The sequence below is a fragment of the Carex rostrata genome, unplaced genomic scaffold, assembly GCF_964058835.1.
Source record: "Carex rostrata unplaced genomic scaffold, lpCarRost1.2 SCAFFOLD_42, whole genome shotgun sequence".
Taxonomy (NCBI): Eukaryota; Viridiplantae; Streptophyta; class Magnoliopsida; order Poales; family Cyperaceae; genus Carex; species Carex rostrata.
The window spans coordinates 71,123-92,866 of NW_027601196.1; the positions used below are offsets into that span (position 1 = coordinate 71,123).

Sequence of the window (21,744 nt, forward strand, 5' to 3'; positions counted from 1 at the left end):
AACTATAACATAGACCAATCAGCTAAAAAAGTAACGGTCAAGTCAGCTTTGGCTGACTTCTACCGGTTATGTACACGAAACAACCAAAAGGAGAATAAATAAGACGTGCAACAAAAAAAGGGATATATGCTGAAGGAAACTTATCTTACAAGCGACACCGCATGGAGGCCATGGTTGGAGAATGCGTGCCGTTCCAAGAAAGCGGCCCACTTCAAGAGAAGCTCCATCTACATAAACAAAAGTACACCTCAATTATCGGAACTAACCAATGGCGAAGGTTGTGAGATTTGACAACCTAAAAGAAACTATAACATAGTCCTATCAGTTAAAAAAGTAACGGTCAAGTCAGCTTTGGCTGACTTCTACCGGTTATATACACGAAACAACCAAAAGGAGAATAAATAAGACGTGCAACAAAAAAAAGGGATATATGGTGAAGGAAACTTATCTTACAAGCGACACCGCATGGAAGCCATGGTTTTAGAATGCGTACCGTTCTAAGAAACCAGCCCACATTAAGAGAAGCTCCATCTACATAAACAAAAGTACACCTCAATTATGGGAACTAACCAATGGCGAAGGTTGTGAGATTTGACAACCTAAAAAAAACTATAACATAGTCCAATCAGCTAAAAAAGATACGGTCAAGTCAGCTTTGGCTGACTTCTACCGGTTATGTACACAAAACAACCAAAAGGAGAAGAAATAAGACGTGCAACCAAAAAAAGAGATATATGGTGTAGGAAACTTATCTTACAAGCGACACCGCATGGAAGCCATGGTTGTAGAATGCGTGCCGTTCCAAGAAAGCGGCCCACTTCAAGTGAAGCTCTATCTACATAAACAAAAGTACACCTCAATTATCGGAACTAACCAATGGCGAATGTTGTGAGATTTGACAACCTAAAAAAACCTATAACATAGTCCTATCAGCTAAAAAAGTAACGGTCAAGTCAGCTTTGGCTGACTTCTACCGGTTATGTACACGAAACAACCAAAGGGAGAAGAAATAAGACGTGCAACCAAAAAAAGGGATATATGGTGAAGGAAACTTATCTGACAAGCGACACTGCATGGAAGCCCTGGTTGTAGAATGCGTGCCGTTCCAAGAAAGCGGCCCACTTCAAGTGAAGCTCCATCTACATAAACAAAAGTACACCTCAATTATCGGAACTAACGAATGACGAGGGTTGTGAGATTTGACAACCTAAAAAAAACTATAACATAGACCAATCAGCTAAAAAAGTAACGGTAAAGTCAGTTTTGGCTGACTTCTACCGGTTATGTACACGAAACAACTAAAAGGAGAATAAAAAAGACGTGTAACAAAAAAAGAGATATATGGTGAAGGAAACTTATCTTACAAGCGACACCGCATGGAAGCCATGGTTGTAGAATGCGTGCCGTTCCAAGAAAGCAGCCCACTTCAAGAGAAACTCCATCTACATAAACAAAAGTACACCTCAATTATGGGAACTAACCAATGGCGAAAGGTTGTGAGATTCGACAACCTAAAAAAAACTATAACATAGACCAATCAGCGAAAAAATTAACGGTCAAGTCAGCTTTGGCTGAGTTCTACCGGTAATGTACACGAAACAACCAAAAGGAGAAGAAATAGGACGTGCAAAAAAAAAAAGGGATATATGGTGAAGAAAACTTATCTTACAAGCGACACCGCATGGAAGCCATGGTTGTAGAATGCGTGCCGTTCCAAGAAAGCAGCCCACTTCAAGAGAAGCTTCATTTACATAAACAAATGTACACCTCAATTATCGGAACTAACCAATGGCGAAGGTTGTCAGATTTGAGAACCTAAAAAAAACTATAACATAGTCCTATCAGCTAAAAAAGTAACGGTGAAGTAAGCTTTGGCTGACTTCTACCGGTTATGTACACGAAACAACCAAAAGGAGAAGAAGTAAGACGTGCAACAAAAAAATGGAATATATGGTGAAGGAAACTTATCTTACAAGCGACACCGCATGGAAGCCATGGTTGTATAATGCGTGCCGTTCCAAGAAAGCATCCAACTTCAAGAGAAGCTCCATCTACATAAACAAAAGTACACCTCAATTATGGGAACTAACCAATGGCGAAAGGTTGTGAGATTCGACAACCTAAAAAAAACTATAACATAGACCAATCAGCAAAAAAATTAACGGTCAAGTCAGCTTTGGCTGACTTATACCGGTAATGTACACGAAACAACCAAAAGGAGAAGAAATAGGACGTGCAAAAAAAAAAAAGGATATATGGTGAAGGAAACTTATCTTACAAGCGACACCGCATGGAAGCCATGGTTGTAGAATGCGTGCCGTTCCAAGAAAGCAGCCCACTTCAAGAGAAACTCCATCTACATAAACAAAAGTACACCTCAATTATGGGAACTAACCAATGGCGAAAGGTTGTGAGATTCGACAACCTAAAAAAAACTATAACATAGACCAATCAGCGAAAAAATTAACGGTCAAGTCAGCTTTGGCTGAGTTCTACCGGTAATGTACACGAAACAACCAAAAGGAGAAGAAATAGGACGTGCAAAAAAAAAAAGGGATATATGATGAAGAAAACTTATCTTACAAGCGACACCGCATGGAAGCCATGGTTGTAGAATGCGTGCCGTTCCAAGAAAGCAGCCCTCTTCAAGAGAAGCTTCATTTACATAAACAAATGTACACCTCAATTATCGGAACTAACCAATGGCGAAGGTTGTCAGATTTGAGAACCTAAAAAAAACTATAACATAGTCCTATCAGCTAAAAAAGTAACGGTGAAGTAAGCTTTGGCTGACTTCTACCGGTTATGTACACGAAACAACCAAAAGGAGAAGAAATAAGACGTGCAACAAAAAAATGGAATATATGGTGAAGGAAACTTATCTTACAAGCGACACCGCATGGAAGCCATGGTTGTATAATGCGTGCCGTTCCAAGAAAGCATCCAACTTCAAGAGAAGCTCCATCTACATAAACAAAAGTACACCTCAATTATGGGAACTAACCAATGGCGAAAGGTTGTGAGATTCGACAACCTAAAAAAAACTATAACATAGACCAATCAGCAAAAAAATTAACGGTCAAGTCAGCTTTGGCTGACTTATACCGGTAATGTACACGAAACAACCAAAAGGAGAAGAAATAGGACGTGCAAAAAAAAAAAAGGATATATGGTGAAGGAAACTTATCTTACAAGCGACACCGCATGGAAGCCATGGTTGTAGAATGCGTGCCGTTCCAAGACAGCAGCCCACTTCAAGAGAAGCTCCATCTACATAAACAAAAGTACACCTCAATTATCGGAACAAACCAATGGCGAAGGTTGTGAGATTTGACAACCTAAAAAAACCTATAACATAGTCCTATCAGCTAAAAAAGTAACGGTCAAGTCAACTTTGGCTGACTTCTACCGGTTATGTACACGAAATAACCAAAAGGAGAAGAAGTAAGACGTGCAACAAAAAAAAGGGATATATGGTGAAGGAAACTTATCTTACAAGCGACACCGCATGGAAGCCATGGTTGTAGAATAAGTGTCGTTCCAAGAAAGCAGCCCACATCAAGAGAAGCTCCATCTACATAAACAAAAGTATATCTCAATTATCGGAACTAACCAATGGCGAAGGTTGTGAGATTTGACAACTTAAAAAAAACTATAACATAATCCTATCAGCTAAAAAAGTAACGGTCAAGTCAGCTTTGGCTGACTTCTACCGGTTATGTACACGAAACAACTAAAAGGAGAATAAATAAGGCGTGCAACAAAAAAAAGGATATATCGTGAAGGAAACTTATCTTACAAGCGACACCGCATGGAAGCCATGGTTGTAGAATGCGTGTCGTTCCAAGAAAGCGGCCCACTTCAAGAGAAGCTTCATCTACATAAACAAAAGTACACCTCAATTATCGGAACTAACCAATGGCGAAGGTTGTGAGATTTGACAAACTAAAAAAAACTATAACATAGTCCTATCAGCTAAAAAAGTAACGGTCAAGTCAGCTTTGGCTGACTTCTACCGGTTATGTACACAAAACAACTAAAAGGAGAATAAATAAGACGTGCAACAAAAAAAGGGATATATGGTGAAGGAAACTTATCTTACAAGCGACACCGCATGGAAGCCATGATTGTAGAATGCGTGCCGTTCCAAGAAAGCGGCCCACTTCAAGAGAAGTTTCATCTACTTAAACAAAAGTACACCTCAATTATCGGAACTAACCAATGGCGAAGGTTGTGAGATTTGACAACCTAAAAAAAACTATGAGATAGTCCTATCAGCTAATAAAGTAACGGTCAAGTCAGCTTTACCTGACTTCTACCGGTAATGTACACGAAACAACCAAAAGGAGAAGAAATAAGACGTGCAACAAAAAAAGGGATATATGGTGAAGGAAACTTATCTTACAAGCGACACCGCATGGAAGCCATGGTTGTAGCATGCGTGCCGTTCCAAAAAAGCAGCCCACTTCAAGTGAAGCTCTATCTACATAAACAAAAGTATATCTCAATTATCGGTACTAACCAATGGCGAACGTTGTGAGATCTGAGAACCTAAAAAAATCTATAACATAGACCTATCAGCTAAAAAAGTAACGGTCAAGTCAGCTTTGGCTGACTTCTACCGGTTATGTACACGAAACAACCAAAAGGAGAAGAAATAAGACGTGCAACAAAAAAAACTAGGTATATATAGTGAAGGAAACTTATCTTATAAGCTAAACCGCAGGGAAGCCTTGGTTGTAGCATGCATGCTGTTCCAAGAAAGCAGCCCACTTCAAGAGAAACTTCATCTACATAAACAAAAGTACAACTCAATTGTCGGTACTAACCAATGGCGAAAGTTGTGAGATCTGACAATCTAAAAAAAACTATAACATAGACCTATCAGCTAAAAAAGTAACGGTCAAGTCAGCTTTGGCTGACTTCTACCGGCTATGTACACGAAACAACCAAAAGTAGAAGATATAAGACGTGCAACAAAAAAAAGGAATATATAGTGAATGAAACTTATCTTAAAAGCGAAACCGCAAGGAAGCCATGGTTGTAGAATGCGTGCCGTTTCAAAAAAGCAGCCCACTTCAAGAGAAGCTTCATTTACATAAACAAATGTACACCTCAATTATCGGAACTAACCAATGGCGAAGGTTGTCAGATTTGAGAACCTAAAAAAAACTATAACATAGTCCTATCAGCTAAAAAAGTAACGGTGAAGTAAGCTTTGGCTGACTTCTACCGGTTATGTACACGAAACAACCAAAAGGAGAAGAAATAAGACGTGCAACAAAAAAATGGAATATATGGTGAAGGAAACTTATCTTACAAGCGACACCGCATGGAAGCCATGGTTGTAGAATGCGTGCCGTTCCAAGAAAGCATCCCACTTCAAGAGAAGCTCCATCTACATAAACAAAAGTACACCTCAATTATGGGAACTAACCAATGGCGAAAGGTTGTGAGATTCGACAACCTAAAAAAAACTATAACATAGACCAATCAGCGAAAAAATTAACGGTCAAGTCAGCTTTGGCTGACTTATACCGGTAATGTACACGAAACAACCAAAAGGAGAAGAAATAGGACGTGCAACAAAAACAGGAAGGATAGATTGGTAAGGAAACTTATCTTATAAGCAAAACCGCAAGTAAGTCATGGTTGTAACATGAGTGCCGTTTCAAGAAAGCAGTCCACTTCAAGAGAAGTTTCATCTACATAAACAAAATTACAACTTAATTATCGGTACTAACCAATGGTGAAGGTTCTGAGATCTGACAACCTAAAAAAACTATAACATACACCTATCAGCTCAATCAAGTAACGGTGAAGTCAGCTTTGGCTGACTTCTACCGGCTATGTACACGAAACAACTAAAAGAGAAGAAATAAGACGTGCCACAGAAAAATGGGATATATAGTAAAGGAAACTTATCTTACAAGCGAAACCGCAAGAAATTCATGGTTGTATCATGCGTGCCGTTCCAAGAAAGCAGCTCACTTCAAGAGAAGCTCCATCTACATAAACAAAAGTATACCTCAATTATCGGTACTAACCAATGGGGAAGGTTGTGAGATCTGACCACCTAAAAAAAACTATAACATAGACCTATCAGCTCAAACAAGTAACGGTCAAGTCAGATTTGGTTGAAGTCTACCGGTTATGTACACGAAATAAACAAAAGTAGAATAAATAAGACGTGCAAATTTGAACGGCACGCATGCTACAACTATAAGTTTGAACGGTTAATAAGTTTGAACGGTGGCAAGATCCTATCAACTCAAACAAGTTAAAAAATTCTGGTGTATAAGTTTGAACGGTGACAAGATCATATTCGTTTGTTACATGATTACACGGGATGAGATTTAATGGTGATGGTAATCCACTTTGAAAAGGTGGGAAGCCATGAGCATGGATATGCATAGGATTGATTATGAAATATATTGAAAGGAGTGTTTGGTTGTATCGTGAAATTAATTAGTTGTAGGAAATCTTGATTTATTTCAAATTATGTATTTTTATTTAAATTTCTCACCTATTTAAAATAAGAAAATATATATATATAATCTGACATGAGATATCAAATTGAGTTCCGAAATAAAAAAAATGTGGAATCTCAAGTATTTAAATTTCTATGTAATTTGTAAAAAGTAATATTTTATAATAAGAAAATACTTAAAGTGATGTTTATAATTTTGATGTACAAATATATAAAAGGAACTAAATTCGATGTAATTTAAATAAATAAAAAATTAAACAATATTTATAAAATTGATGTAATAATAAAAAACCGTGCATTGACTTCAGAACTAAAGTTAGTTAGTCAGTCCCTTTCAATAAAAGAAATTAATATATATGCGTAAGTTTTTCAAACAAATTTGTAGAGTTGTAGTTCCGGATCAGACTACAAATAACTAGTCCCACAAAGGGTAAAAAGAATTAAGATGCTAGATACCTTTATATATGATCTTGGTAGCTAAGTTGCTGTTGAAGCGTATTTGTTAGTATTATATGATATAAGATAATGCACTTGGTCCATTTCATTTCATGACCAATAAAGAGATGAGAGAGAGTAATCAATCAAGATGGGATGGATATAAATAATGTACTCTGATGTGTTTTTTTCCTACCGAATTAATTACACTGGGATGGGAACAATTTGGGGAAAACTATAACCCGAGTGCTGGCGTCATTGTTCAAAATTGCACCATCCATGCCACCAGTTGTGAGAATGTTTATTTTCCCAGCAAGGCACCTGACCCGGGACTGATGGATCCCTCTTGAAGTCCTGACCTGCAGATGAGAATGTGTTCGAATAATTAGTATGAAGCACATTGAAAGGAGCAAAAGATGTTGTTTTCGTATTATTGACATAAAATAATGATTTAAGTGTAATGAAATTAATCATACTAACCATCTTATTAGAGGTAGAATCCCACAGCTGTACATCAGATTAGTTGAGACCAATAGCAATGTGTTGCCCATTTGGAGCCCAGCTGACACTAGTAACAAGGCCAGTGTCGTCATCAATTGTCACCAATTCAGAGGTAGACACATTTACAGCATTCCCCAGTGTTGTTAAGTGCAATTAAAAGCACGTTAACACTTCTCTAGTCGAGCAAATTAAGGTAGTAGTTATCTACTATATCGGGTGCATCCAATGTTCTCTCAGCTGACCAACAATTGAGAAAGAATAAGCATGTCACAATTCCAAAAATAAGTAATTAAAAAAAAACAAATTGACAAAAAACTGTTTCTGCCTTATACCAGAAACAATTATAACAAGGTATATTAAACAAAAAAAAAAATTCATGTACACCATACACGGACATAAATTGTGGGGCACAGCAACAAATAAATCTCAAAAAATTTTATAATAAGCATGTGATAATTCCAGAACTAAGTAATAAAAGAAACAAATTGACAAAAAATAGTCTGTTTTCTATATACCAGAACAAGAACGGACAAGGTATATAAAAAAAATTCACAACATACACAGACCTGAATTGTGGGGTACAACACGCAATCTCAACAACTCCTAACCGAGCTAAACATTGTACTATTATTTGTTGAATCAGACACCCAGTAGGTAACAAAATTACAGACCCAGCTTTTATGTAACAAAGGGCCCTAAAAGGATATCAGTCTAATCATAGCCCTAGCAAAAAAAAGAAAAATAAAAAAACATCCAAGAAACTAAACCCAACTAACGAACAAGGAACAAGATGATATACCTGAGGGATGTGCCTTCGCTATTTGTATATCTCGTGTCACCATACGTACCTAAATGCTTCAGAGAAAAAAAAAAGAATTTAAATACTCATCCCTTTCATATTTATCATTAGAGTGAATTTAGGCATTAAATAATAGCTTGACACCAGCACTGCTACAAAGTTCCACAGCATTCTTGACCCCTGGACGGCACGGATCCTTTAAAAAAAAATAAAAAAGGAAAATGGAAATTAATCAAAGGTCAAGGATATATATAAAATTACAATGAAAGGAGCATTAGAAGTTGCAAGAATACCTTGATTCCCACCCACTATTCCATGGAGAATGAGTTCTTCCTCTGACAATACCCAATTGTCCCTATTTTCCTCCTTTGGTACCGCTTCCGCATTGAGTGGTCAATACGCAAAAGCAACACATCTAAGACTAGATTCGGCCATGACTTTGATGTGTCTCTTAAATTCATTTAGCTTAAATTATACACACAGAATGATAAGTTCAAGTGTGTGTGACTTTCAATCAAGAAGCCCCTCTAATTTCTCAAAACACTTTAGTTCCTGGTTTTCAAGGAAAACACCAAGGAAAACATTGGCTACCAAATCGATGGTTACAGATGGTACCCCTCAGGTACCAACAAAAAAGACTGCACAACTGTTCCAATACATCATAAAATTGTAAAAAAAAAAATTAAAATGTGTACCGGTCCGAGTTTGGTCAAAATTTCCAGCATAGAATCACTTCCTAAATTACTATATCAAGCAAGAGATGAAGTCACAATTAGTGGTGATATTAGAATATCAAGAAAAAGATACACAAGGGAAAAGGAGAATAAAATGAGGGAGAAGAGAACCTTCGAAAATTGCAGCACCAATAGTTAGCATACAATGCCCTTGCCATACTGTTGCAATGTATATCATCAGCTCTGTAAAATGAATTGCCATGTTGATGATGCCCCTTGGATGCATAGGTTCAAGTTGCTGAAATAAAGTAGAATTCATGATAATATGGTTAAACGCTTTATTATTAAAATTGGAGATTAAATGTACTTACCAATAAAATCAATTGAAACAAAGTAGAAACATATTTAAATGAAGTAGTTTAAGGTTTCAAAAATGTGACCAAAATAGTTAAATGAAATAGGTTAAGGTCAGTTTTGACCAAAATAAGGTTTAAAAAATGGGGCAAGGTTACCTAATTGAGTTTCAATTACATCCAGTTCCTGCTTAGTTGTCTACTGGAGCACAAGTCAAGGAAAATCAGCATGTCACCCAGGATAGCTAGTGCATGTGCCAACTTACTGCACCTACAGAATTGAAAATACAAACAGCTTAGGTGTACCCCAGGAACCAGATCACGACCCAAACCAGCAGCAAATCAAACAGAAAATAGATTATCGTAACACAAGATTAATTAGAAGAATAGTTCACTTACTACCTCTTCCTCGTGCTAGTAGGTTGCTCTGGAAGGGACACCAAGCAAACACCTTCAACTCAGCAGTATGATTGCTAAACTGGTCACTAGGGTTGGATGTAGTGAGGTGCCATATGTGGAGAAGATTATCATTTATACCACTTGCAATGGGCACGGAAAGAGCAGACGGTGTAACCCGAGTGCTGACGTCATTGTTCAAAATTGCACCATCCATGCCACCAGTTGTGAGAATGTTTATTTTCCCAGCAAGGCACCCGACCCGGGACTGATGGATCCTTCTTGAAGTCCTGACCTGCAGATGAGAATGTGTTCGAATAATTAGTATGAAGCACATTGAAAGGAGCAAAAGATGCTAGAAATTGTTTTGGTATTATTGACATAAAATAATGGTTTAAGTGTAATAAAATTAATCATACTAAGCATCTTATTGGAGGTAGAATCCCACAGCTGCAAAAACTAGCACTTCGAGGGTTGTTTTTGGGCCCCCCAAAATATTTGGCAGGCAAACTTTAAGCTGTATATAAAACTTAAAATGTAAGGTGGATAGTAGTCACTGCCGTGTAATTCAATATAAGAAATATCTTCAGTACTAACCTCATCCTTGTGAGTACCAGCATATGTAATGCCAAGACCTAGGATTGCCCCAACAATTCTGATGGTGGTATCCTCTCTATCAAGAATACCAATAAGCAGTGCCAATGCCGGGACAATTTGAGAAGCAACGATATTAAATCATTCTCAAATAGATAGAGAGAGAGAGAGAGAGAGAGAGTACAGGATCACAATCATTCTTGATGCCACAGTAAACTATTCTAACACCCAAGAGAGCTCCAGCCACCACATGATTATCATTGCTGTGTAGGAACTTGTCAATTTGTGAAAGACCCAAGTCCACATCCCACAAATGGATCATCCCAAAAAATGAACAAAGAGTATGCAGATTCAATAAATATACTAGTAATGACATACTGGATATCAATGAAGGTTTTGATCATGCCTAGAAGAAGACACAAAGTTCATACCAAGCTTGCGGCTGCACTGGCTTTGCCATGCTCCTTGTTTTTGAACAACCAACTTCCGGTGGACCCACCACTGGAAGTCTTAGCTGGGGCAGTCATCAACCTATCCTGTACAAAGAGTGCCAAAAAAGGAATATTTAAACAAAAACAATTTATAGTTAAAAGCAATACCTTACTTGAAAATATTTTTATTAAATATGACCTGGCCAAATCCAGCATTCACAAATGCATTGACAAAGGTGGCAGTTGGATTTTGCCTGGAGCTAGCACTTGCTCGTCCGTCAATCAAGTGCACCTAATGAATGAAGAAAGAAGTTTATTTAGCTTATTCTACGACAACATCTGAAGCAAGGGGCATGACAGGTTCAACAGGGTTCTCTTGACCTAACTTCTGAACCTCCTCGAAGGAAGAGAGTTGTCACGAGGAGTTGTTCTTGGCCAATGAAACCTCAGCTGAGACACCTGATTCACTGATGTAAATCACGCGTTTTACCGTGTCAAGCTGGCCACTTATGTCTATCAGCTTTTTCAATTCTTTTGGCCCACATACCACAGTTGTGGCCTCAGTCTGAAATACAGAAATAAGGATATAATAATTATAATATGAACACAAACTGTGTTTGCGGGAATCTATATTTGTTGTTTATCCTCTTTCACCTAATGTATTAAGCGGGAATATATATTTGTTGTTTATCCTCTTTCACCTAGTGTATTAAGAATTCTGGGGTCTTTTCTTGAAAAGATATTTTAATCAGACAGGCAATGCATCTATGTTAGTGCATGTTTGTTTCAAAAAGGGTTTAAAGTCATCACAATAGCTGCGAGGATAAGCAAAATTGAAACTAAAAATGCCAAATAAATAGAGCCAGAAGTTTTAGAACAAGAACCTCATTTAACGAGTGACAGAGAGCACCTTCTCCCAAGGAAGAGTAGATAGTAATGATGGTTTGCATGACCATATATTGTGCAAACCAAGGGAAGTACTGTCCATGCAAGACTTCATTAAAGTCCTTTGCCTTAGCCTCCAAATTTGAAGTTGAAATGTTGTTGACAATGAGCAAGATTTAGGATGAACCTGTCTCCCTATTTTTCATTTAATTTAAAAATAAAAAACTGAGAATGTAGTTTGGTGAGCCAATTCAATAGGTTTTTAGGAACCAAGATGAGAGGCAACAGGTTCAGTTCAGTAGGTGAAACAAATTGAACTGGGTTTATCGGATAAACTGTACCATCAAGAGAGATGCAACAGGTTCACCTACTGAACTGTACCATCATGTCAGCTGATCATTACAAATTCGATCTCAGAGAAACAGAATTGAACACAAAAAAGATCCATGAATCAAGAATTTCAACAGAGAGGAAGAGAGTGTACCGCAAAAACTGAGAATGTGGTCGATCCATCGCCAGGTACTCCAGTCGAGCAGATTAAGGTAGTAGTCATCTACTATATCTGGTGCATCCAACGTTCTCTCAGCTGACTGCACAATTGAGAAAGAATAAGCATGTCACAATTCCAAAAATAAGTAATAAAAAAAAAACAAATCGACAAAAACTATATCTGTTTTATACCAGAACAACAATAACAGGGTATATTGAAAAAAAAAAAAAGAACACACTGCCAGTAGTGTTTTGTGAGATGCCCTCCATCATAAGGCTTGATACAATTGCTGACATCATCCAACCTGGTTCCTCTAACATAGGCCTCCACAACTGTCATCTAATATCAAGGAATCAATTAAGTTCATACAAATACAGGAAGAGGGAGGGAGTTAAGAATCCAACACATGGACTATTATCAGATGCCATTTACATCTCATAGCTTCAGCTCATTTTGGCACATATAATTAATTAGGATTTTACTTCATGTAAATTTACCAACTAAAGGTAAAAATCAGAAAACAGCAAGACCTTGCAAGTGAAACTAGTCAAAATAAGGCTGCACTTAATAAATAAATAAAATAATAAGCACATGAAACTAGTCAAAATTTAATATTACATGGAAGATAATTATTCATATAGTCACCTACCAGTTGTACAGCAACACCACCAAGCTTAATGGAAAAACATGAATAACCGAAGATCTATTTCTTGCTTCACTGAATTTCATTCCCAACTAAAATGGAACCAAAAAGAAAACTGAAGTTGGTCAAATGCAAGAAAAACCAAAAAGAGGGGAAAAATCTTGATAGAGGATGAAAAACCAGATACCTTGATGCCCCATGAAAGGATTGCTTTCTCAGTGGGTGAACCTGTTACCTCAGCAGCTCCACCATCCTCTAACAGCACCAGATACTAGAGATCTGAAGCTTCTCTCCCCAGAAATCCTTATTTCTGCGTCTTAAACCCTAAACCCTGAGATAACGATTACTAAATTACGAAATTGAAGCCTAAATCGAAAATAAAGAATCAAGGGGAGAAAGAGATGCTATCTCACCCCTCAAACTCGAGATTTTCGAACTTCGACCAATTCTGTCGTGTGAGAGGGTTTGAAAGGCCGGCTCCTCCTCCTGACGGCCGCTTCTGGCGTTCTCTCCTCCCCGACATCAGATGCGTTCTCTCCTCCTCACGCTCCCTCTCCTTCGCCTCCTCTCCCGCGATCGCTCTCAATCGCTTGTCTCTCTCTCTCTCTCTCTCGCACGCCTGCTCTCTCCCGCGATCGCTCTCGCTTGTCTCTCTCTCTCTCTCGCACGCCTGCTCTCTCGCTCTCTCTCTCGCAAGGTTTGTGGTTTCAGAAAAAAACTTCGGCCCACAACTAGCCAGCCAGGGAGAGCTCTCAGCTAGCTAGTCACTCAGAGGTAGAACTCGGTGAGATTTTTGAAGCTGTAAATATCTCATTAATGAAGAAAGTCGGGAGCTGACCTATAAGTAGGTACCCGAGGCCCTTTAAAAATTCAGGAGTATAACCCAATCTTTTATTTGGATCTGGACCGTTCCCTCTGTGTTTGGCACGAATATTAAGGAAATCTGACGGTGAGGATGAAAACTCAAATATTACATTGCTGTAGAGAATCCGGACCCCTTATTGGTCTGAGACGGGACTGGTATAGTGCCGGACAGAATTTTGCGTGTAGAGCAAGCCATTTGCGTGTAGACCTTCCCATTTCAAGAAAAATGTCTCAAAAGATCTAAAAAATATTAATTTTTGTGGCGATATCTCAAAAAATAATATCTGTTATAAATGATATTGATTTGATTTGATTCGGCAGCAGGTCTTTGCGTGTAGAGCAAACCATCTATTTTAGTTCACTTTTATTATACTAATTCTACAATTTTTATAAATTTCGTTGCAATTATTTTTTCAAATTTTTTAATTTCAATAAGAATTTTCACAAATAATGTATTAAATCGGATAAAAATTTACTATTAATGACAAGCACTAAAAATACTTATAGATTAAATAGATCTACTAAATTATTGATTTTACACGAATAACAAAGTTGTAAAAAAAAATTATTGTTAATGATTGTCATCAAATATACTTGTAAATATATTCTAATAGATAACGTCTACAAAGCACTTTTCAAACTATGATTAAAATCTCTGGCAAACACTTTCCAATATATACTTGTTAATAAAGCAAACTTCTGATTTCAATTCATTATTTAAAAAAAAAAAACACAATATCTATAAATATAGTTAATTTAGATTAGAGCTTTTAATTTGAGGCATTTTATTACGCGCGAAGAAAACCTCGTAATTCATCATTACAATTTTGCACTGTAATATACATTTTATGGAGACTAAAGTTAGTATAACTTTTCTCTATACAAATTATTAGATTTAGAATTTTTTTAGAAGAAAAAACCCAAACTATTTTTTGTTCCTACTTGAAAAAAAAAATTAGTACATAACAAAAATCAGATTTGCTAATTATCAGTAATCTGGACACTTATATAATAGTAACATATTTAAAGAGTATATATGGCGAGGCCTCGGTGAAAATTATCTTTAAAATAAAATAGTAAATAAAAACACAAATCCAATCAATACTCATGTTTCGTTATTATATTTTTTTTATACCAAGAGAATAATATAATATATAATACAAGGCTGAAATCCTAACAAAACAGCCTAATTTTTATTTAATTACTTAATTATAAAATAAAAATAATAATAAAAATTAAATGAGCAAGTTTAAGACATTTCTTTCAAAGTAAAGCAATTAATAACTAGAAGAACTTAAAAATTTATAATCTCTTTATCAATGCACAATATAATTATTTAGTACTCTGTTTTTATTAAAAAAAATAAAGAAAATAACCAAACGACTTAACCTACATATATAGTTGCTAATTAGAGAATATCATATCCTTGAAAAATTAAATATAATTTAAAAAAATCATGATGATAGGATTAAAGTTGATATATGATATCTCCATATTATGTCTAATTTACAGCCCTAATTTGGTCTTAAACCTGTGTTTTAAAGCCTATAAATGTGGACTTTTTACTTGTATTTCGAAGAAATGTGGTACTGCTATGTTTTGTTTGGTATTTTGCAGGAAAAAGGGTAAAAAACTGGATCTGACAATTTTTCATACGGCCCGTATGATATTCCCTACGGGCCGTACAGGATCCGCCCAACCACACAGAAGGTTCCACAACAGAGGCACGAATTCTCCAAGACAAAGCACAGGCATACGGCCCGTACGGGGTCCCCTACGGGCCGTACGGCGCTAAATTGGCAAATCCAGCTGGAATCTGAAATCAGCTGAAATCAAGGAGGCCGAAAAGGAAGCCTCTGCAGACGCGATCTGGGGCATTAAATGAGAGAATTACACACCAAAAAAAGGGGGATTCACCACTGGAACTTGGACAAGCTTTCTTGGAGCAAAAGACAAGAGGAGGAGAAGAGGAAGAGAAGTGAAAAATGCGAGTTTGCAACGGATCTTCGGATTTCTCCACTGTTTTGTCATGAACTCTTTTATTTTCTATTATTTGTGTTATCTTGTGAACATGAGTAGCTAATTTACTTTGTTTCTAGGGTTAAGATGTAGTTTATAGTTTGGTCTTGTTTGCATGCTACTTAGATTTTGTGTTGAATGCTTTGTTTTTACCTTGTTGAGTAGTATTTTGATTGTTTTATTTGTGCTTGCTTGAATTGATTAGTCATCCCGTTAGATGAATGCGCACATCTAAGTGTTAGGAGCCAAGTCTATGACATTTAATCCAACCGAATAAAGTATATGAAGTAGGGTGAAACCAAGGAGTACCCGAAAGGTGAAACTTTCCTTGAGGCGAAAGTCCTTGGATACTTTTAGTAAACCAACAAGTAACTTGGATAAATTAGGCCAAAATGCGAAAGTTGAGGTTTAACGCATCTAAGAGGAAAGTATTTGAGTCCGGTAATCGGGTACTAGACCAAAATGCGAAAGTTGAGGTTAGGTATCTAGATCTAGTCGATAGAAACCCTAAACATAAGCATCAACGCAGAAAACAGTAGCTGCAGTATTAACTCGGGGTCCCCTTCGGGCCGTATGCCTCGGGACTGAACAGAAATGAAATCTGAACCCTGGAAACGCCTTTCTATCAATTGAAAACAACTTTAATTCTCTTTTATTGCTTTTTAAACTTGTCATAAATCAGTAGAATTATTAGAATTAAATCAAACTAATTTCTCTAACTTCTAGAATCTCAAGTAATTTTAAGACGAGTCCGGTTATTTTCTTTCGTCCCTGTGGATCGATACCTGAGCATACTCATCGATAGGATAGTGCACTTGCTATCTGATTTGACAGAGTATAACAAAGGTTTAAAAGGTATAGATTGCTATACTGAAACTTTGTAGCATATATTCTGTGCGAACAATGTACCATGTGAATGAGATAAATTTTTAATTTTCTACATTGGTTTTTTGTATTTTTTGTAATGCAATAAAGCACTGCAACTTATTTTTATTATTTATTATTTAGTATAGTCCGTTAAATGAAGAAAATGCAAAAAAACGTTAGGTGTAGAAGACTGGCAATTGATGTATGGCATAGTGTCAATCTGATGACGAAAACCTACTAAATATGTAGCTCACAATTCGATTCAATGATCAGCTTTTCTTGATTGATGTACAAGTAGGACCTTAATTCATGCATAGTTTTATTATACGTTTTGTTGGACTTATTTTATTACTTATGTTGCTTAATTTTATTTTTTGTAATAATTCTAGAGGTGATGTAGAAACTAATGCAGGATGGTACTGGTTTCATACCATTATCACAAAACCTCGTCTTAAAGTGTTAAATTGATCTTGTACAAATAGAACAACAAATGATAATTGTAAAGAATAAATATTAAGAAGTCTTCGTTTTATGTAACTTTTATAGAACATAAGGTTTTTGAACATCAAGCCCGTTTAAATAAATATCAAAATAACACTTATAACACTTTAATGAACCATCCATGAGAAAAACTAATTTGGCCTAAAATAAATTTAGACCACCTCTTGTACCAAATTTTATTTTTTTATCATCTCTAAAAACGCAAATCAAATGGCTATATTTTCTTGAAAGTTCAATTTTTACCCCGCAGTTTCAAACTGAACCAAATTTGGGTGTCTAGACCAAATTTTTTTTGGAGGGTTTAAACTGCGGACTAATCTCCAATCTCCAGAGAAAAATAAATAAAAATACCACAACAATAGCCGCAGCTGCTCTCTACAATTATTTGTTATTGCATTCTGGTGAAATAGTTGTTTTGGATGTTTAACAATAAATAAAAAAATCATGCATAATTTAATCAACACCTCATATTTAAATTAAAGACAAATTTACATATTATAGTCAGTCTAATTTGTCATATGTTTGTGCGCGTCAAGGATTTATGAACATTAATTGAGTTATGAGAATAATTAGAATCTTATTTATTTTCACGTAATATTTTAATTTATATTTGATTTAGTTGAAGCATGACAATTTTTGTTATAGAAAATAACATTCCCGGGGCTTCAGAAAATTATAACGCTAACATTAGGTTTCTTAAAATATGGATGTGTGTTTTCGGGCCGAGGCATGCATAATTAATTGGAATTAATTGACCTCAATTAAAAAAAAATTATATATGATTTTTTATATAATTTAGAATAATATTTCATAGGGCATATAAAGTTGATCATCATTCTCAGCATATGGAAATTTTATATGATTGATTTCATTTGCATTTGATCCTCATAGTTTGAAAATCTTATTTCATTTCTGATGTAATTGTACTTTTGGTTGGTCGTGTGACATGGTTCTTATTGGGTTGATGGATGGTTCTTCCCCAAATTGAGCAAATATTGTGAGGTATACAAAAAGTGAATTAATTTTGATTGAGGAAATGAGAAAGAGAGAGATTATAAACTGGGATTAGAGTGGGTGCTACATTAAGATCTCAACAGTTGTTGAGCATCAAAATTATGAAGCTGAAAATTAATTGTGTTGGACATTTTTTTTCATAAAAAGGTCCCAACATCAATGGCAGCTGCTTTACCGTACAACTATAGTTACAAACTGTTTAGTTTAGGTACGTAGTAAGAAAAGGTCACATGAGTTGCTAATATGAACATTTTCAGCAATAGATAATCCACCTTGATGATACTAACTATTATTCTTCTAGCATAAAATAACTCAACATATTCCCATTGACAGTCACTGTCAATGTATTTCAAAAAACATATTGGATAAGAGAAGGAAATTTAACTTAATGCAACCCTAGAAGAAGGATGCCTTTCCCTTCCACTTATGAAGTCATCAGAGTTGCTCTTGTCAGTTGGCATCAACCAATCCATGTTGAATTCATTCCATCTTTCAGCTTCAAGAGAAGAAAAAAATAATAATTAGAAGTGTGGTTTTATTTCAAAATAACAAAATTAATTATCAAGGTTTTTCAATGAAAAAGAAGTCATTCGGTGGAGTATACTTCTCATGCTAGCATGCAATTTAGTTAGCAGGTAGGTACTACTCAGAACAGAGTGGCACATATTACTATCCAATTGATACAAGGTACGACATATTTAAAGAAACTAAACTCGTTATGATGATTAATTTGTTCTCAATGCAGTGCTACTCTGGATACCATTTGGACAAATTAATCATCATAAAGACATGTTAACTCAGTTCAGTTCGAAAGAACAATTATTATTTGTATCCGCTTTTTTATTTTTGCAAAAATAATACAGATATATACAAAATTATTTTATATCTTCTTAATAAAATAAGGATATTTAAATGATCCAATTCGGAATATCAACATATTTCTACCAGTAAATTATTCAATGATTGTGACCAAGTTACTATTGAAATGTTTAAAATTGAATATAAGATAATTGTTATAAACTTATTATTTATTTAAGTAAAAAACTAACATTTTAATATTCATAAAAGGACCAGTTGCTGATAGAAGTGTATTCAGTCATGAGAGCTGTCCTTCGAAGAGCGAAAAAAAAAATTGAATATTGACACGGCTTTATAAAACTTACCATTATTGAATAAAATTATTGACCAAGTTATTGAAATGACCATCATTGGCTTTATTGACCAAGTTACTATTGAAGTGTATTCAGTCATGGCTTTATGAAACTTACCATTATTTTAAATTTTGATGCATGCATTGGTTTTATTAACATGCTTATGTTAACAGTATCTAGTTATAAACATAATAGTTGTTCCAAATTAACATAAGAATTGTTATTCTCATAGCTATTAAAAATTTGAACAAGCCATGACTGAATACACTTCAATAGTAACTTATTGAAATGACCAAATTATTCAATAAAACCAATGCATGCATCAAAATTTAAAATAATGGTAAGTATCATAAAACCAATGCATGCAAATTTGAGTAATATATACCAGATTAATTATTCATTATAATTCCATGTCGGATACAAATTATTTGAATATTAACACCTTTTTTTATCCTATTGGTCCATGTATTCTGTCAATAAAAATGTGAATATGAATATGATTTCAGCACTATATATCAGTTTCAAAAGAGTTATTTTTACAAGATAAAAGCGACTGTTAAAGTGATAAAACAGTTGTGTATTTCTCTATATAATTTATGTACGACTTATCGTGCTATTTTATTAATTAATACACATATCTTAGTTTATAATGTTACTTTAGATATTTTGGAAAAATATTTTGGAAAATATTGCATGAAATATTATGTACAAATTTAAAACCAACCTTTAGTCTGATGGTCATGGCAAATACTCTTTGTATGGGAGATTTTATGTTCGAAATTCTTTTGAGATATCTTTTATGAATATATTTTTTTAAAAGGTTAGCGGCTTTAAGTGTCAGCTAACAATTTCATTGATAAGAAAAACGAACTTACAACAAGTCAAATAACTCTCCAATACAAAATGTAATATTCTATTCTCACAAAATTCACAAAATTACTCAAAATTACTCTAATATTCTAATCTTACTTACTTATACTCGTAATTACTCTATTACTTTAAACTCTATTACTCTCTACGATCGGATCCGCTCTTTCGACCACCGTCGCGCTCCGACGTCTGGATCTACTCACACGCGCTCCAATCGTGATGACGTAGAGATTCAATATTTCGAGCTCCGACGATACCGCTCTTTCGGATCCGATCAGCTCCACTCGGCTCCGGTCCCTCCCCTCTATCTCATTCTCTCCACTCAAGAAAGTAGAGCTGAGAGAGGGAGAGGAGCTATGTGAGAGGTGAGATCTAGAAGAGTGAGAAAAACAAATTAGAGGAAAAAAGAGGAGTGAAAAGAAGAAACGACAATGGCGGCGGCTAGGGTTTTGAAATCACCCAAGTATCGGTTGTTGCTCCTCTTTTTTCGCTCTTTGGAGGACAGCTCTCATGACTGAATACACTTCTATCAGCAACCGGTCCTTTTATGAATATTAAAATGTTAGTATTTTACTTAAATAAATAATAAGTTTATAACAATTATCTTATATTCAATTTTTTAACTTTTTCTTCCATAAATATTTCTCTCTGAATTTAGTTTGAAAAATAACCCCAAGTTAATTGAAAATAAAAAATTCTTTGTAAAATGGTAAACTTAATTCTTTGTTAAATAGTGAACGTCACAAACCATTATGTTTGAAGCTACATTTATGTATGCATAGGAAGCATTATGCTTGAATTGCTTGCAACAAATTTTCACCTCTTAATCATGAGATCGGTCTCGGAATGATTCAAGGTGTTGACTATAGAAGCCAAATCATATTTTTGAAAGATGTCAACGATCGTACTAAATAAAACTGACCATATTTTTTTACATCATAACCGGATAGTACTTTGAAACTTTAGATAGTTCAATTTAAATATACAATAATATATTTTATATTCATATTACGGACTTTTAAGTTTTAGAATTTTGTTGTTATTTTTTTTAATATATAATGTGTTAATTACTTAATTCAGTTAATTAATTAGTTGTTTAATATTACATCCAATCACTAGCTATTAAAATATTTCAACCTAGCTTTGAACTTTACGTCAGACATCATATATAGGGTCTTTCGGTAAAATAATTGACCCGTACATATATATATATACATATATATATATATATTAGTTGACCTTACATCCCAATACATCAGACGAAAAGATCATTAATTTATATATGTTTTCACAATCATTTTCCAGTGCAGCCTCAATGCCTTAATTCTCAGTTTTCACTCTAAATTAAACTTGAAAAGAAGAAAACAAATTGACTAGCTATTTAATGGAGACTCATATATAATCAACCTGGAGTTCCATACGGGCTATATTCGGCCCATAATACATATTTATCATAGGCCCAGTTTTGCGGTAGGCTGCTGGCTATTACAACTTGAATTGATTTTTTTTCCTCTCCCTTTTTGTTACTATCTGTGCGTATAAGGTAAAATCTCATGCATCTTTAATTTGTTGTAATATTTATTTACACTTTTTGATTGTCATCATATCCCATATGTTCATATTACTTTGGATGGTTGCAAGACTTTATTTCGATTGTCATCACTTCTTTATTATTTTTGTTGTAATTTATTCAACTACTCTTAATTATTGTATTTATGGATTATATTGAGCAGGGAATATTACCATCAATAAAAAGAGGCTACAGGA

General features: G+C 35.1%; 2 long non-coding RNA genes across 2 annotated transcripts; both read right to left on the bottom strand.

The window, feature by feature from the left end:
• Positions 1-8,803: 8,803 nt before the first annotated feature.
• Positions 8,804-10,033, bottom strand: LOC144549931 (uncharacterized). The gene is made up of 3 exons (XR_013509949.1): positions 9,412-10,033; positions 9,071-9,142; positions 8,804-8,969 (listed from the first exon to the last, which is right to left on the bottom strand). It is a non-coding gene; the product is annotated as an uncharacterized LOC144549931 (long non-coding RNA).
• Positions 10,034-12,293: 2,260 nt separating this feature from the next.
• Positions 12,294-12,947, bottom strand: LOC144549928 (uncharacterized). Its single transcript, XR_013509948.1, has 3 exons — positions 12,879-12,947; positions 12,698-12,783; positions 12,294-12,387 (listed from the first exon to the last, which is right to left on the bottom strand). It is a non-coding gene; the product is annotated as an uncharacterized LOC144549928 (long non-coding RNA).
• Positions 12,948-21,744: the final 8,797 nt, after the last annotated feature.